Source organism: Xiphophorus couchianus, chromosome 15 (genome assembly GCF_001444195.1).
Source record: "Xiphophorus couchianus chromosome 15, X_couchianus-1.0, whole genome shotgun sequence".
In the NCBI taxonomy this organism is placed as follows: Eukaryota; Metazoa; Chordata; class Actinopteri; order Cyprinodontiformes; family Poeciliidae; genus Xiphophorus; species Xiphophorus couchianus.
In genome coordinates this window covers 14,250,004-14,267,551 of record NC_040242.1, presented here as the reverse complement: position 1 = coordinate 14,267,551, position 17,548 = coordinate 14,250,004, and the positions used below count along the sequence as shown (strand labels likewise).

At 37.3% G+C, this 17,548-nt stretch overlaps 1 protein-coding gene and 1 long non-coding RNA gene across 2 annotated transcripts in view; one reads left to right on the top strand and one right to left on the bottom strand.

The window, feature by feature from the left end:
* The window catches only part of nkain2 (sodium/potassium transporting ATPase interacting 2), a 101,704-nt gene that overhangs the window by 7,934 nt on the left and 76,222 nt on the right, over positions 1-17,548 (top strand). The gene's annotated exons all lie outside the window — the stretch shown is intronic.
* LOC114158777 (uncharacterized) lies at positions 11,434-12,184 on the bottom strand. The gene is made up of 2 exons (XR_003598470.1): positions 11,646-12,184; positions 11,434-11,533 (listed from the first exon to the last, which is right to left on the bottom strand). It is a non-coding gene; the product is annotated as an uncharacterized LOC114158777 (long non-coding RNA).

Here is a 17,548-nt window from a genome sequence, read left to right as displayed (position 1 = left end):
CGTGTTAATGAAACGGTGTAAATAAAACGAAATTACAAGTTTGTAATTCAGTGTCTGGAGCATTTATAGTGGTATGATAAATTCTAATGCAATGTCAAAAGAGACAATTAATGTTCAGCATATAAAACTATGTAAATTAAGATGCTGTCACATGCTTGTTTGAGACAGTCATACCGAATTTGCCTGATAATGAATTTTATGTGTATGAATAACGTACAGTGTGATTATTGGACACAGGAAACTTAAATCCAGACACACAGAGTGGGCCACAGGCTATCTCAGATGCACTGTTTGTCTGTCAGTGGAAGTACATTCCTGTGACATTTCCACCACTGAGGGACATAATGAATAATTTACATCTTGGAAGTGACATGAATGCAGAAATGGCATCTCTCTGGTAGTGCTGATTGAAGAAACAATGACTGTGCAAATCCTTCTAGAACCCAGAAATTGATCTAACGAAAGAGAAAACACAGATAGTGAAAAATAATCTCTCTTTTAAAAAAAAAAAAGAATCATTTTGCATCAGTTAGGAAAGGAAATAAGACTTCCTGTTGAGTTTGCTTCATTACCTCAGAAGTGATTTGGTACAGTTTAACTTTGTTATTGCAGCTTTTTACAAAAGGTCCCTCCACTCAGCTGAATTCAAACTCAACTCCCAGATAATTTTTATCGGAGCTACTCGGTCGCCTGTTATTTTGCGATCAGCATTCCTCTCATGCTGTTCACGTTATAAAGCGTATCCGCTTTAAGTGTGCTTGAGTCAAAAGCAAATGCAGCCCTCATCTATGTGTGGAGACTAGCATAATCTTTACTCTTCCCTCCTCATTGCAGCAATGTAAGGAGATAAAGAGGCTTTCCTATCTTTTATGTACGACACTGCATTCAACAAGGCCCTCGCACAATCTCAGCTCTGACTCTATAGATTTCCTGTCGCGTTCTCCTTTTCACAGCTCTAATTTGTCAACCTCTCTCCCCCCAGGTCTCAATCTTTTTATACGTGCCCACCTTTTGTGTCGGCGCCTTCCTGGCCGTTTTTATGTCTTTATTTATCTCCACCTCATCTGCTTTTCTTTACGAGGAATGCAGCTCCTCGACCAGTGACTTGACTGGCGGCTCGTTCAATGTGCTCAAAAAGAGTCTGTGCACAAAACAAGTTTCCTCTTGCTGGTGCTGATGAGGTGCATGTAGCTGGAGCGCTAGAGCGCAAACCTTTTAGGTCCCTGACAGCTCCATTCCTATTCTCAAGGTTGCTACTTCTGACAAAGGAATGTCGTGCTTTCCTGGCTTCCAGTTGTCAACAAAAAGCCAAATTCCTGATTTTATTTAAGATAGGACACTTTTTTTTGTTTATTCTTGAGTTTTAGGTTTTCCTCTTCCCCATTGGAAAACTTGCATAACCAATGAGAGTTTGGCTCTAAACTTTGCGGTGATATGTACATATGTATGTTAAAATTTAGTACATGTATAGAATATCCAAGAAAAGGAAAATATAAGCAAGTATTTTTGTCTTTTTTTGAATTAGAGAAGTAGGAAAAGTAGAAAACTTGAAAATTTCACTTATAAAATACAGGAATATTTCTAGAGTACATTAACCGTGCCACTTTTGTTGATCTTTTTTACATTCGAACTTGTATGAAATAATATATGTACTTGATTATGTTTCAATGTATCAGACAACACAATTCCATTGAAAACCTCACATTCATGACTGAATTTAATTTGCTTTGTTTTGATTCCATTCAATTCAGTTTAGTTCCTTTTAGTTAAATGCAGCTAAATTTAATTTGGTTAGTTTCATCATGATTTGATATTATGTTCAGCTCAGTTCAATGCAATTCCTTTCTGTTCAATTCAGTTTAACTTGAATTTGATTTGGTTCAGTTCATTTTAGTTTAATTTAAATCAGTATGGTTTGATTTGCTTCAAATCAAACTGAACTGGGATGTATTCAGTTTTGTCCTAATTCGGTTTGATGCAATCCAACTTAGCTTGATTCAGTTCAGTTCATTATAATTTGCTCTGATTTGATTAAATCCAATTCGATTCACTTTAAGAAAAATTTCAAATTCAAGTTGTTTTTACACCAGTTCCATTGTCAGTTTGTTTTAATTCAGCAATTTCATCACAAAAAAAGCCTTTATGAAAAATGTTAAGAAAACTAAATTTTAATCAGAGCTGCAAAAGGTTATTTAAAATCTGTTGGGTCAACTCCATCCACTGAACAAACCTAAACAGAACTGAACTCAATCAGTGTTTTGGTAATGCTTCTAAGTCTCATATGATTATTTTAAAAAGCATTTATTAACTTGTATGCAGAGGCCATGTGGAGAAAGAAGAGAAATGAAGGACCCATGCTGCTTCCTTAAAAAACCCTTAACTTAACTCTGTGAAAATCTAATTATTTCTCACCAGTGCTAACAAAAACACACAGAGTCAGTGTCTCTTATCATAGTTATCTCACACCAGCAACACAGAAAGTGCTCAGTAGTATATTACACACATACTGCCTGTTTGGCTAAAATGGACTTTGACCCCCTATTTTAAATTTGGACCAACCCATATGGCACAGATGGATAATGAAGGCACAAAAAGCCTGGGCTGAATAGGTCACATGAAAAGAGGTCTGAGTCATCTGAATCATATTGCAGCATTTCAATATTCAAAGTACACCCGATTACTTGGTTTGCGCAGTTATTTACAGCTTTTGAAGCCTTAATGGAGCCTGTCTATACAATGCATTCTTAGCAACTGTATGCAAGGCTCTGAGAGACTGCTATTAGAGTCTTATATTTGTTTCTTTACCTGCTTTATAGCTAGCAAGTAACCATTTCCAACATGATTTAGTATTTTTCCCCCCTCTATGTTCATTGTCATTTGTCTAAAGGTTTTATTTAGACACATCACGACTACTGCAAGCTTTCGTTGCTGAGCTCGTTTGCAGGTTTTTCTGAATACAGAGACAAACACTAAAGGTTTCAACTAGCCTGCCTCATTCCTTGTTACAACGCAGAAGTAATGTTGTTGCTGCACTAATTATTCCCACACATTTACATCTGCAGTGGCTAATCTCTCCCCAGATGGTAACTCTTCTATTAACTGTCAGCTTCTCTGAGAGATTTCAGGGCACAGTGCACGGCCACCGTCAGCTCAGACAATACATCACCTCTGCTCCGGCTAACAGATACTTTTAATTACTTAGCTGGAACATCTGCTTCCTATACTTTTAAAAAAAATGCTTGCAGTCAATGAAACTAGTTCTCCTTTTCTTAGTTGTCAGTATTGATTTTGCTCTGTTGTGCTTCTTGCACCCACATATGCCTATTTATTTTATAGTTGCATACTTCACACAAATCAATGGCTAAATTGACAGTTTTCCATATCTGGAGCATTGGTGGACAAGCTCTGCACTACAACTTAGTTGAAACTGGTTAGTATCAGTAAAGATCTCTGCAGTTGTAAAGTTTCTTGATGATCTCAAAAGACCCAATATGTCTTTCTGCCCCATACCATACCATACCATACCATACCATACCATACCATACCATACCATACCATATGTGGTTACTTTAGACCAGGGCATCCTGCGTGTTTTAGTTCTCTCCCTGGTTTAACGCACCTGGATCAAATGATGGCTCGTTAGAAGGCCTAGAAGAACACTGACATGCTGAAAAGGTTGTTACTACCACAGGAAGAGAACTAAAACGTGCAGGATGCCGGCCCTCGAGGACGGACTTTGGGCACCCCTGCTTTAGACAGATTTCCTTACTGTGCTGCACAATAATTGCCCCTTGTGAATATTAACTATGACTCATTGATTGATCCCCAAACAGCTCATTAAGTTCTCAATTTCAATTAGTACATTTAAACCTGGATAAAATCCTGCTGTTGGAACAAAATGCAGTCAGATATAATATTTATACCTTTATTTCTATCACCTGAAGACTAGATGTGTTCTAAAAATGAGCTCTCTCATGATCCGTCCTCGATGGATGTCTTGTGGCTGTACACACTCATATCCATGTTATCATCTGAGCGCCGAGACGCCGTCTTGGCTTGTATTATATTTAGATTCATTAATCACTGTGACAACGAAAGAATGTTACACCAAGCAATGCTCATGTTCCAGTAGCATTTATTGATTTTCATCCACGTCTTCTTTCTGAAAAATTGTGAAAGAACTTTTAATTACATCTCTGTGCATTATAACAACCACAAAGCATCTATTTCAGAAGCTAATATAGGAACCGAAGAATACTTTATTATGAAATAGATCAAATGTGATGCTCATGTAAATGAATGGAATATTATGGTTTGTTTTATTTGCAGGCAGACTTGGCTTGCCTGGTCAGTACAGTCTGATTTTGGTTAGATTGACAGGAAAATCAGCAGCCTTATTAAGGACGTACTAAACAGCAACATTATGCGAAATTAGCACACTGCAACGTGCTAAGTTTAGCAAGGAGCGGACTCAGTTGATTTATCCAGTTAATATTGGACCTTAGCATCCAAATAATTGGAAAGACTATGAGCAGCTGATAAGAATGCCAATTTTGTTGCTGGTGTGTAGGTATTTAAGTCTTTTCATTTTATGGTTTCTAGTTAGATGTGATTCAGAGGATCCAACAGGAAAACTGGATTCCAGACTGAAATGAGACCATCCCATTTTCTGTTTTGGTACAGTGAGCAACAACTTTGAGGAGAGGCTGATTGATGGTGCTGATTAATGTTTAAAGACTCATGCAGCTGATGGCTGATGTTCCAAGAAGATATTTTTTTACACTCAACACAGTGGACCCCCGGTATTTGTGGTGGTACATCCACCTTCATTTGGCCACTTTTTAGCAAAGACACTTTGCATATGTCTGCAGTTTAATCATCTTTATCGCAGATCATTTAACTGAACCACCAACACATTGAAACCAGAAAGTTTTATTTATTTATTTTTCATTTAACAGCGGTTACACCTCATGACACAAAGTTGACATTAGTTACGTTGCTTCTAAAGGACTTGTCAGCACCAGCTACAGTGCAGAGCTTCACTTTCCCTTTTTCTTTGGTATAAATATGAAATACCCCCTTCCATATGTTTTAAAGATAATATGTTACTTTCGGGGGACATGGTTGCAACTCTTGTAAATACATATAAAGCCTTCCAGAAATGTTACAAATCTGTGATTATGTATCAGCTGGCACTGTCATTTCAAAGCCGCCTGTAAACCCTGGAAGAGTGGAATCAGTAGAAAGGAAAACCTTTTTGTTCCACACTGAAAAGCTGACTCAATCTATATTCTTCTGCAGCTCAATGAAGGCTTTAAATGTGATCCCTTACTACACAGTTGAATTATTTGTTTTATAGAGTCAGTGATCCTGACATGAATATTGTTAAATCACTTTCACAGCATAGACTATGGTTGTGCTTGTAGAACCATCCATTATGTCATTTTATGAATGTAAATGATTCTATGACTTTGAGGATATATTTTCAGTCAGCTTTGGAAGTATCTGCTTAAAAACTAATGTAATAAAAAAATGTACCAAGTTTCACACAGTGTATTTTCACTCTTTACACATTTTATATTTTAAGATATAGTCAGATTTTTTTTAAATTACATCTTTCCAAAATAATCTATAATGACAAATTGAAACAAGTGTTTAGCCATTTTTGCAAATTAGATGAAAGTCAGCATTTAACTTACCAGGTATTTAAGTAATAACACCCTTTGCTATGACACTTAAAAATTTGTTCAGTGTGATTTCCACTTATCCTGAAGAACCTTCTGCACCTCGATTGAAGCCAGTCTGTTGTACATTTATGATTTAGAATGGATCAAGCTTATCTGTACAGCGTCTCACTTTAAGCAGAGCATATCAGAGAAGATACTATGCAATAAATTCAAAAGAGCTGCCTGTAGGCCTTTGAGGCCAGATTGTGTATCAAAGGGAAAGATGCAAAAAAAAAAAAAAAGATTTGACAGCACTGAGGATCCCCTCAGGTTTCCTTTGTATGGAAACAGAAAGAGTTGGACTCTCTGAATAATCATGGGTAACGATCCTGGTCACAAAAGTGACCAAGAACCCAACAGGGGTTTAGGCAGTGCTGCAGTGTTTCAGTGTGGGGATAGGGAAACCATCCATGAGGTCACGCATGGCAACTGCAATTAGTCCTTTATGATAGTGTCTAGTCTGACATGTTTTGGCTTAAATTTAGCCAAAACAGAGGTTTTCATAGAATGAGAAACGACATACTGTGAACTGATGAAACCAAAATAGAACTTTTTGTTCCTAAATCCAAGCATCATCACCTGGCTAACAACAGGAGTGAGCTGGAGAGAATGTGCAAAGAGGAATGGGAGAAAAAGTTACACATTGTTAAAACTTTCTGAATCCAGTGTAACCTCAATTTGTGAAGTGAGGTTTTTATTCATAATTTATTTCCTAAATTACTTTGTAAAAGACAAAATTAACAAAAAATGAATGACAAAAAATAGCATTTTCTGAGGTTGTACAGTAATATTCAATACATTGAGGCCTCATTCCAAGGAGGCTCATTAAAGTCATTTACTTTAAGTCTCATTAAGTCAGACTTAAAGTAACCTTTTGAAAAACACGTCTGAGGCAGGCGTTTTCATTAAGCCCACATTTCTGAATGAAAATGTTTTGAATTGTTCTGATGAAATATTCTAATCTTAACTGTTGTGTTTTCATTAGCTGTCAGCGTAACATTATACCTAATACGGGCTTGAAAATATCAGTAAATGTATATTAATCTACAGTATGTTTAACTTAACTTCTGAAATGAGCTTCAGAAATAAATGTCTCAATGAAATGCATGAATGTGACTAGTTTTCTGTATTTTTTGTTTTATGTAAAGTGATTTACTGAGATGAAATTAAACACATCTGACTGATTAATAGTCTTAAATGGCTCCAGCCATTGAGGTGCTAATTAAAAGAAAACCTTATGAACGTTTCATGAGCTCACTAGTTTTACTGTTACACTTTACAATCTGCCCTTTAAGTTGCTGCCACAACATTTTTCATTTTGCTTATGTTTTTTAATCTCTACCAACCCTGATTTGAATTAAAGCATGCCCGACAACAATTTGTGTTACAGTTTAAAATAACAGAGTAAAGATCAAATAATTAAAAAAAGACCAGGAAGTTCACTAAAAATAACGTCAGCCAGGGTCAACCGTCACGCACACGAGTCTTCAACACAGGCTGACAAATTGCTGAAAGTGTTGATGCAGGGTACATATAAATTTGACATGGGAGTGACAGTGCTGAGCTTTTGTGTATTATTCACATGGAGAATAGAGAAGATATGAGACGTTCTTCTCCTGATTGGCTTGTTTAGTCCTTTCTTACTGATATATTTTTGATTTCTGCCTCCCCTTGTTTTTTTGTTTTCCTGAAGACCACTACTTGAAAGAGAATAATTGACCTACTAAAAGAGGTCAATTAACAGAATATATCAAATAAGTGGGTAACACTTTATTTGACGGGTTGTGAATAAGACTGTCATGACACCGTCATAAACATGACATAACAACCTGTCATGAACATGAGTAAGTCTTCATGAATATTTATGACTGATGTCATAAAGTGTCATTCGGTAAATCATGACACTTTTAGTACATAGTTGACATTATTTAAAATGTATTTGTTATGGCAACTTGACATTAACCAAGAAATCATGACCTGACATAAATTTGTTATAAAAGTATTACTGATTAAACTTTAGCTTTAATAACATAAAGCTACATCATTTTTAAAGTTTAATCAGTAATACTTTTTTAGCTACAGGTTTTTGACATCAAGGTGATACAAGTGCAGGAGGAAACACTGCAAGTTGCTCCCGAAACCACATTTCCTGCTTGCTGCCTCATCTATAAGCGTTCACAGCGTTTCCTGTTTGTGTGACCCTCAACCTTTACTGTGTATCTCATGGTGGCCCCCTGCTCCGCCATTATGACCAGTAACTTCCTGTGAGTCAGCCCATGACACAATAAAGCACTTCTCAAAAAAGCCTGATTAAAAAGCATTAAATACATAAAACATAGATTCACATGAGCGCTGGGTCAACAGATTATTACGAAAAGGTACATTTTAATTTTTTTAATAAAAGAATTTACAAAGGGAAACATCCAATATAGATTTCTCATCGTCAGTGGTATATTTCAATTATTTCTGCTTATGTGCTTAGATAAGATGCTTATGCTGTCTCTGTTTTAGGAATGACATGACACAAAAACTATGACAGATGTAGTTGATGTCCAAATAAATAAATACATTTATTGTACATGTTCTCAATTTTATGAGAACATGTACTTTGAGTTTCCATTAGCTGTAGACTTAATCCTCTAAAGTGTCATAGATAAATTCTTGAAATATATCTATTTATGTTTAGTGAGTCTATATGGCAGTTTCCCCTTATAGCTTTTAAATACTGAAACAAATTAAATTTATTGAAATGTACCTGTGATGAAATATTCTTTTTCCACAAAATTCAAAGGGAAATACATTGTGTCAAATATTTTATTTTAATTTCCAAATATTTTATAAACAACAAATAAATCACATAATAATTATTATTATTGTTATTATTATTATTATTAATAATAATAATAATAATAATAACAATATTATTATTATTATTATTATTTTTATTATTATTATCTATCCATCTATTTTCTGTACAGCCTGGTCCCTAGTGGGTTTGGGAGGTGCCGGTGTCTATCTCCAGCGAACGTTTCGGGCTAGAGGCGGGGTTCATCCTGGACAGGTCGCCAGTCTGTCGCAGGGCAACACAGAAACAGACAGGACACACAGGACACACAACCATACACACTCACACCTAGTGAAAATTTAGAAAGACGTATTAACCTAACAGTCATGCTTTTGGACAGTGGGAGGAAGCCGGAGTACCCGGAGAGAACCCATGCGCGCACTGAGAGAACATGCAAACTTTTATCTTCGTGGCGCGGTCCATGCTAGCGAAATTATGTTAATATGTTAACTTAAGTTCGGAAGCAGGGCCACGTCCAGACCACACCTCTAATTATAATATAATTAGATAAATACATACCATGTATTTATCTAATTTCATCCCTTTGTCCCATCCATCCATTTTCTTACACCCTTATCCCATTGAGATCTGTGCTGGTGCCCATCTCCAGTGGTCAACTGGTGAGAGGCAGGGTACACCCTGGACAGGTCGCCAGTCCATCACAGAGACAAACAATCATATACTCACAAACGCAGACCTAGGGAGAATTTAGAGAGACCAATTAACCTGAACACATTTCATGTTTTTGGACTGTGGGAGGAAGCCGGAGCACCCGGAGAGAACCCACACCTGCACAGGGAGAACATGCAAACTCCATGCAGAAAAAAGGCCTGGAATTGAACCCAGGACCTTCTTCCTGCAAGGCAACAGTGCTACCAACTGCGCCACTGTGCATCATGCCTTCTTTAATAAATCTTAAAACTTATATCTTTGCGGTGTGGTCTGTGCTTGTGAAAGTCAACATGTTACCCCCACACTAAGTCTTCACCTCCCTTGATCCCCTCATTCCCCCATCCTTTCATCCCTTCTTCAATAAATCTTTAAACGTCAATCTTTATGAGGTGGTCCTTGCAAGTGGATTGCAAATCTTCATCCATCCATACATCCATCCATTATGGTGAGAAGCTTCATGATCTTGGCCCCTAGCATAAACAAGTGTTACTCATTTTCTTCAGCAGGCTGCTTTCTCTTCCATTTTTCCGGTTTCTTCAAACCCAGAGCATGTCGAAGCTTTTTCAGTAAAGGCTTCTTTACCGGGAGGGGAGCCATTGCTTCGGCAATTATCTCCTGATCCTTTCGTTTTAGCTCCTCAGAGAGCTCATAATTGCGCGAACGTTGGCGTTCAATTTCAGCTGTTGACGCATCCAGCTCTTTCCTGTATTTGACTTCATTTAAAAAGAGGTCGCGTTTAACTTCATCCAGTTCCTTCTGTAGTATGTTCTTCTCGGCGTGGAGGAATTTGGCTCTCTTTCCGTTACGTATCTCGACCTCTGCATGACGATATCTTTCATCCCTGTGCTCCTGCTCCATTGTTTCTATTTCTTTTCTAAGGGCTAAAATTTCAACTTCAAACTTCTGGACCATTTCTAGACTTGCGTCTTTGGCTTGGTCCAGCTCTTTCTGGATGCATCTCTGTGTCTCTAGGGAATCGTCGTGCACTGCAGCCATTTTTTGACAAAGAGTTGCATTCTCAGCTTGCAACTCTGAGTAAAGCATTTGGTTGATTTTCACTATCTCAGCATGAGATTCTCTGTCGTCTTTCAGCTCCCTCTCCAGTGAACATATCTGTTTCTTATGAGTTAAAACATCCATTTCAAATTTCTTTGTCATTTCCCGGTTTGCCTCTTTGACTTGGTCCAGCTTGCTCTGGAGAGATGTCTTCAGTTCTGTACTCTGTCCTGTGTTTCCATCTTTTATCATCTTAAAAAACCTCTTGTTCGTATTTGTTCGAGAGTTAGCTGTTCTTTCTATGTCCAGCTCTTCCTGTAAAGTTGCCACCTGTTCTGACAGATTAATAATGTCAGTTTCTAGCTTAGCAAGTACTTCCTGATATAAGGCCGTACTTTCCTGCATTTCTCGCTGTAATAGTGCCTCTTTTTCTTGAGAAGATTGTAGCTGATATTGGAGGGCTTTATTTTCCACGAGGAGCTCAGAAAACACGATGTCCTCACTGGCATTGGATCCTTGTTTTGCTTCACTGCACACGCCAACGTCGTTTTCACTAAACTCGCATTTTTTTAGTTTGAGTTTCGCGTCGTGCAGTTCGTTTTCCAAGTTGTTTGCTCTTTGGTGTTCCTCTTTGAATCTGGCTCTTTCTGAATTCAAGAGCGTCTTTAGCCTGTTAATTTCCTTTTCAAAGGAATCACCGCTTTGGGTATCTTTGCCTTGGATCCAGGCATCCTGACTATGCTTGTTTTTCCGTCCGTCTTCCTGGCATTGAATCTCCTCTTCGAAGAATTCCTTCGTCTGAGTCTCCATTTTTCTCAAAAACTGTCTCAAAAATTATCCAAACAGGGTTTTCTGTAGAAGCAGTCGCCACTGGACCTTGTGCTTTCTGACGAGCACAAGAACTAATCACTGAACTTCAAGTGAAGTTCTGTGGTGACATCACAACATGTCTTGTGACATCATAGGATTGTCCAGGCTATGGTAACCTTTGACAGTGTTCTAGAATTCTGCACCTTGTTTATTTTTAAAAAATGAACGTGTAATGAGGAGATCTTCATTATTCTATTCATTTATTTTTACTTAAATCACTGTATAGCACTTTCAAAAGCACTTTTTGCACTTTATTAACAAGCACTTTATTTAGCACTGCACTTTAAGCATAGATTTGCACATAAATAACAATTTGCACACAAGAAGTCTTAATTGTATTTATTGAGCATTTTTAGTGATTAGCATGTAGCCTTTTGTTCTGGGCTCTGCACAGCTGCTCCTCATTGAGAGGTGAGGTGGTTGCCTGTGAAGGGAGGATAATTGTTACTCAGAGCAATGAGCTACTGGTGGGTAAAACTGAGCAAATGTTTGTGCGTAATCTGTTAAGTGTGGATTTCTAATATGAAGTGACTCACCTGTCTTTTCTGTGTCCTCTCCAGGGTGTTTGGACAAATACCGCGCCAGGGGTCCAGACACCACATATAGTTTCCGGGAGAGGCCATTGAAAAGTGTGTGGGGCGGGGAGGAGATTGTTTATGGGTTTTGTGGTGTTTCATTATGGTGTACTGTAATGATAAAACACAAAATATTTATAAAAAGTGGAAATATTTGTATTTAGTAAAAGGTATTTTATTTAAATAGGTGGAGATTGATGAATTGAGACTCCCCTGTGAATTAAAGGTGGTTTGGTCGGTCACAGCTGGGACTATTTAAGGCTGCAGTTTCACCTGTGAAGTGTTGTTGATGCTGTGTGAAGAATAAACCACTGCTGTTTCCACCTGACTGCCTCAGCTTTTCGTCCTCACTGTAAAATCCGACCGCAAAAGGCCGCCTTGTTACAGAATGAAAGTGAATAAAGAGTTCCAACCATATTTTATACAAATAATGAAATGAAATGAAATCATCCAAAGTTTCTGTACTTTCTGTGCTTTTTATTCAAGAATATGATCTGATAACATTATCTTGAGTTGATTTTTATTTTTTACACTTTTATATCCTCATTATAAAGTAATTATTAACAGTCTGGTCTCGCTGAGAAGCAGCAGTCCTGCTCACCTCCCTCTGCCCATGCTGGACATTTTGAGCCGTGACGTATTTACTTTCGGGAGGACGTGATTTTTCACACAGGTGCTTCATCTGCTTGCCAGTGCGACTATTTGGGGAAGATAAGCTGCGCCTCTTCACTCCTGAGCCGTTTTATGTTTCTTCCTTCAGCATCCTCACTGGTTGACGCGCAGTTTTAGTCTGTGCAGCCAAAAAGAAAAAAGAGGAAACAAATTGCTACTTCTGCCTGCGAGTTTGTGAATAACTCTTGAGATTTTTAGGGCACCTTTTCCAAAGCAAAAAGATATTAGACAGACAAGGGCTGAAAAAGATGCTTTATTGTTCTAACCAAAGAGTTCACTCCTTGTTCTTTGGATGCCTGGCTTTTCTTGCTGTGACCTCTGTTGTGAACGCAGAAGGTAAGACAATATTTCAATCTTTTATTGCTAAATGGAGTCATATTTTGGAGACTTCTTAAGGTAGTTTTCAAAACATCGTTTTAGGTGCATGCCAAAACATAAAAAAATAAAGATGTAAGCGATAAGAAATAGTGACGCACAAAACGTCCGCTTTTGCGCCCTGGTGCGCAATAGTTTGGTACACTGTAAAACACAAACTGTTGGGATAATAACAGTGACAAAAATAATCCAAGACATTTAAAATGGAATAGTTTTACTCATGACATTGAGGTGAAATTGCATAAATGTTACCCCAAAGGACCTTATTTCATTGATCAAATTTCAAAATGACAGAACAGGTTAAAATATAATTAGTATTAAAGATATAACTTGCCTGCGACAGACTGGCGACCTGTCCAGGGTGAACCCCGCCTCCCGCCCGGAACGTAGCTGGAGATAGGCACCAGCGACCCTCCCGACCCCATTAGGGACAAAGGGTGAACAGAAAATGGATGGCTGGATGGATGGATATAACTTGCTGTTTTCTCTTTTGCAGTAGAATCACAATTAAGAACCCTTGTTTCTTTTATAATGTAATATTGTGGTAAAAAATAACAGAAAAGAAAGCTTGGTTTTTAGCTAATGTATGAAATATGACTGAAATAATACTGATAATAAAGCTTTTAAAATATAATCTAAGAAGGTGGCATATAAATTTTTAAAAAAGCGTTTGTGAAAGCACAGTTAGCTAGAACTGTCACTAAACTAGATAAAACTTACGTTTTTGATCCACTCACCTTTCTTAATCAACAATCTTTAAAACTTTTGCTAGGCTATTTTGTTTATAATGCAACCCATACATAATGTGAAAAATGTTTACTCTGTTGACACCCTGAATAAATATGCAATGCACTTTTCAAGTAGTAATTTTATTTCTTAAGCTAAAAAATAACCCAACCTGGCTCTCCAATAAAATATGGCTGCCCTTCATGTTAAAGGAATTCATTTTTCACCTTTTATTTGGAAAAAAAAAAAAAACTAGGCACTTTAACTGAGGTTGTAAATGAATAGTTTTAATGAATCTTTATCACCCTTCAAATCCTGTTAAAAAGATTAAAACCTCATGCAAAAAATGTTTTTTGTTGGTCCAGAAATTACTATTCTAAAAAAAAGTATTAAAACGATGATTAGAAACATGTAAACAGAAGCATTTTTGCGAACATCTCTTGACAGATTCAGAGCAAAACACTGCATCTTCTTCTCAGTGTTAAAAGCTGAGGAGTACCAAACAATTAAGAGTGTGAATCCTGTCCTTATTTTTATACGTCAAACTTACTGGATGGAATAGCTAGTGCATGATACAGTGGGCGGTAGTGTAAAAAAGGCCAAATGCCTGCATTAACTGGAGGCTAAAAGATGAGGTAACTTTAGTAATGCAGAAAAAGATGCAGTCTTAAAACCTACAGCGTACCTATAAAACCTGAAAAAATCGATTGAGACAGCAAAATGGAATATGTAGAAAAAACAGTCCAAGATGCTCAAAGGTACTGTGACTTTGCGTGATCTAGATTTTGTAAATGTCTTTTTCAGAGATTTTATCATATATCCAGCGTATACCATCCAGGACTATGTATGGTATAACAATCAGACAAAACGAGATGTTACATATACGTTTAGGAAAACTAACACTTACATTGTTTGTTTCCACAAATTTCTCAGACGCAATTTGTAATAAATGTAAAATATTTCCAATCTAAATTTGACTAGTCAGAAATGCTTTAAAAATGTCCTCTGTGTTTTTTACAAATGAAATGAAGCTTTCATAAATTTTAAAGTGCGTTTAAGAATCTACAGTATGTTCATTGTGAAATTATCCAGATTGGGTAAAGATCAAATGCAGTCCAGGCTAATTAAAAGCCACAATTGGCGTTTTGTTTTGCGCCAACAAGAAACTCCAGAAGCAGATGCTATTTTTTGAACTATAAGGCTGGCCAGTCATGGTACTTCACCTACAAGTCCTTCATTTCTTGTGGCCTTTTCTTTCTTCTACCCAAAACTCTGAAATCTAAATCATTTTTCGGGGCCAAATCAATGTTTTTATAACTGAGTGAAATTTTTATTATGGTACATTTGATTTGTCTCGGAAGCTGAAGCTTAGAAATGAGGTCACCCCAAAGTTGAGCCTGTTCTAGTTTAAGTCTGAAAGCCAGTGGGATTTGTTTGTTGTTGTTTCCTGAGGAACGTAACGCAGAATTTGTTTCTGTTTATGCACATGGACAAAAGTGAGTTGTTGCTTCATGTGTCAATGGTTTAATAAGTTTTGAAAGGCGAAAATAAGAAAAGTTAATGAGATTAATATCAGAAGATCGAGGTGCCTGAGACATTATACCCATCTTAATTTTTTGCTTCCAGGCTTTACTCATCCTGTTGTTCTTAACTGCTTGTTCCTGGTAAAAGTCTTTACTCCTGGATGCCAAATTGAAATACACCTGCACCAAATAAATGATCTTGATCCAATTTAACAAAACAGAAAAGGGTGCATAATCCGGTGATTTGTGCTGAATGCTTGGACTTTTCTCTTTGCTGCCGCTTAGCAGACATTCTGCCGTGTCTTTCACACAATTTCTCAAGGCCACTTTCGCGTATAAGTTCATTATTCAAATTTAACTTCTTTTTGTGTTTTATTAATTAAATGATTTGCCTTTACTGGCTTTTATCTGGTTGCAGAGCTTTCCGTGTGCTTTTCAGGTGTTGTTTAGTTCCACTTTTTAATCTTGGTTTATTTTTTTCTACTTTTACCAGATGCTTTTTTAACTTAACCTGGAATATTATTTACTCACATATGACTGTTCTTTTTTCAAAGACACTGGCATTTTTTCTCAATATAGTGCGATTATTTGTTAACATTAACACTAACATCACAGATGGTTTCATAGCTACACGTCATATCTGCTAATTAGACGTTTCAATGCAAATTTTCCTAATTGCAAGTTGGCAGTGACCACTCCATTTCTGTTCTTAAATTGCAGAACAATGTGTGATTGTTTTTATTTATTTATTGCTGAAAGACAAGGGATTGTATGAAAAACAATGAGAAGCATCACAGTTCAGAAAACAGTTAAATGGTTGGCCTGACGTACTGTGACTTTAAATCAATCAGCACTGAATCACAGAAAGTGGCACTTCAACCCCTTCACTCCCTGGATGCTCTTAATCAGCAGAACTCCGATTGTCTCGACAAGATTCTAAAGAGATCTCGCGTGGTTCATAAAAAAGGCAGTAAACTTCCCTTTGAGAGCATTACAATTTTTAGACTGCTTCCAGCATGCACAACACTTCAGTGGTTACATGATGGTTGATTATTGTGGTGTCTGAAAATCTGGGTCACGAGTGCTGTATGGAGGAGTTAGACAGTAACAGTACTTTATTTATGAAAATGGCCCATCCGGATTTGCATTATTTGGTCTTCAGAGAACTTAAAATAGCACTGACCACACTAGGTTCATTCCAAGATGCCGAGAAGGAAAACAAACAATGTAAAATAAAAATAAAATAAAATGTTGGGAAGAAGCACACACCTCCAAATTGGGCACATGAGTAACAACAGGAAGTTGTGACTTCCTCAGGCTTCAATTCAGATGCAATCTGTTGCTGTCATGCCGTTAAAGAGACACCCTTATCATGTTCAATGATGAGGAAGAAAGATGACAATTCAGTTAATTAATATTACCAATTCACAACATATCATCGCAAGGCACTTTCTAAAAAAAACTGTCCAATTAAATCCTAGATCCTTTCCAGTTTCACCTAGTTATAAAATAATAATCAGTTTATTATTCAAATTGGTCAAAGAAAATTCTTTCTAAGGAAACCCAGCATATTGCATCAAGCCAATAACTTTGCAGCAAATCCTCATACATGCATGTAGTGGCAGTGGAAAGGAAAACTCCTCTTCAACAGGAGGAAACCTCCTGCAGAAACTCACTCGACCCATCTGCCACGACCAACTGGGAGTTTGAGAGACGGAGCACATACACAAAAAAGCAAAAGGAGCACTCACCCAGAAACATTTCTGTCTTTCTATGTTGGAGAAAAGTAGCAAGTTAACGGCAGTAGTAGCTCCTTTATCGGCTTCATCTAGGAGCGAAACACTAAAACAGATAAACTCTGAGCCATTTTTCAAGCGTACACTATAGGACAAAAGAACACAGCAAAAGCTCAGTCGATAGCTTTGTCTACAGAAGAAGTGGTTTTACAGCTTATATAAATATCTCACAATTGTCACATAGCGCATGAAAAACTGCTTTAATCGTCACTCAGTGAAATCTGATATAAAATTACTGTGCCGTACATATCATATTCAGTGACATCATCTCACAATGTTGATATACTGATGGAAAATGTTGAAGGTGCTACTCCCTGACAGTGGAGGTTAAGAATCCTCTCAGACTGTGCAAGACCCTTGTGCAGATGATAACCATCACAGGGACTGTTGTGACATGACAGCCAAAAAGCTGCAGAACCAACCTGTGCATCATGATCATAACCAGCTTCACAGTCAGATGAGGTTGTAGATGGTAAATGACCAGCACATGTATAGTACTTTATCAAGTCCACAGGACCCCACAGTGCTTCACACTACATTCAGTCATTCACACACACATTCCCAAGCTGTTGCAGCCACAGCTGCCCTGGGGCGGTTTGATAAAAGTAGGTTTTCTAGATTCAGAGGTGAATGACTTGGAAGCAGTCCTAACCTTGTGAAGAGAGCATGATCAATAGTCCAATTGCTCAAAAATGATTCTTTGGTAGAAAGCATCTGTGTTTTCAGCGGATTCAGATTTTCTAAGTCACCTTTTTTAACCTGCTGGATTTAC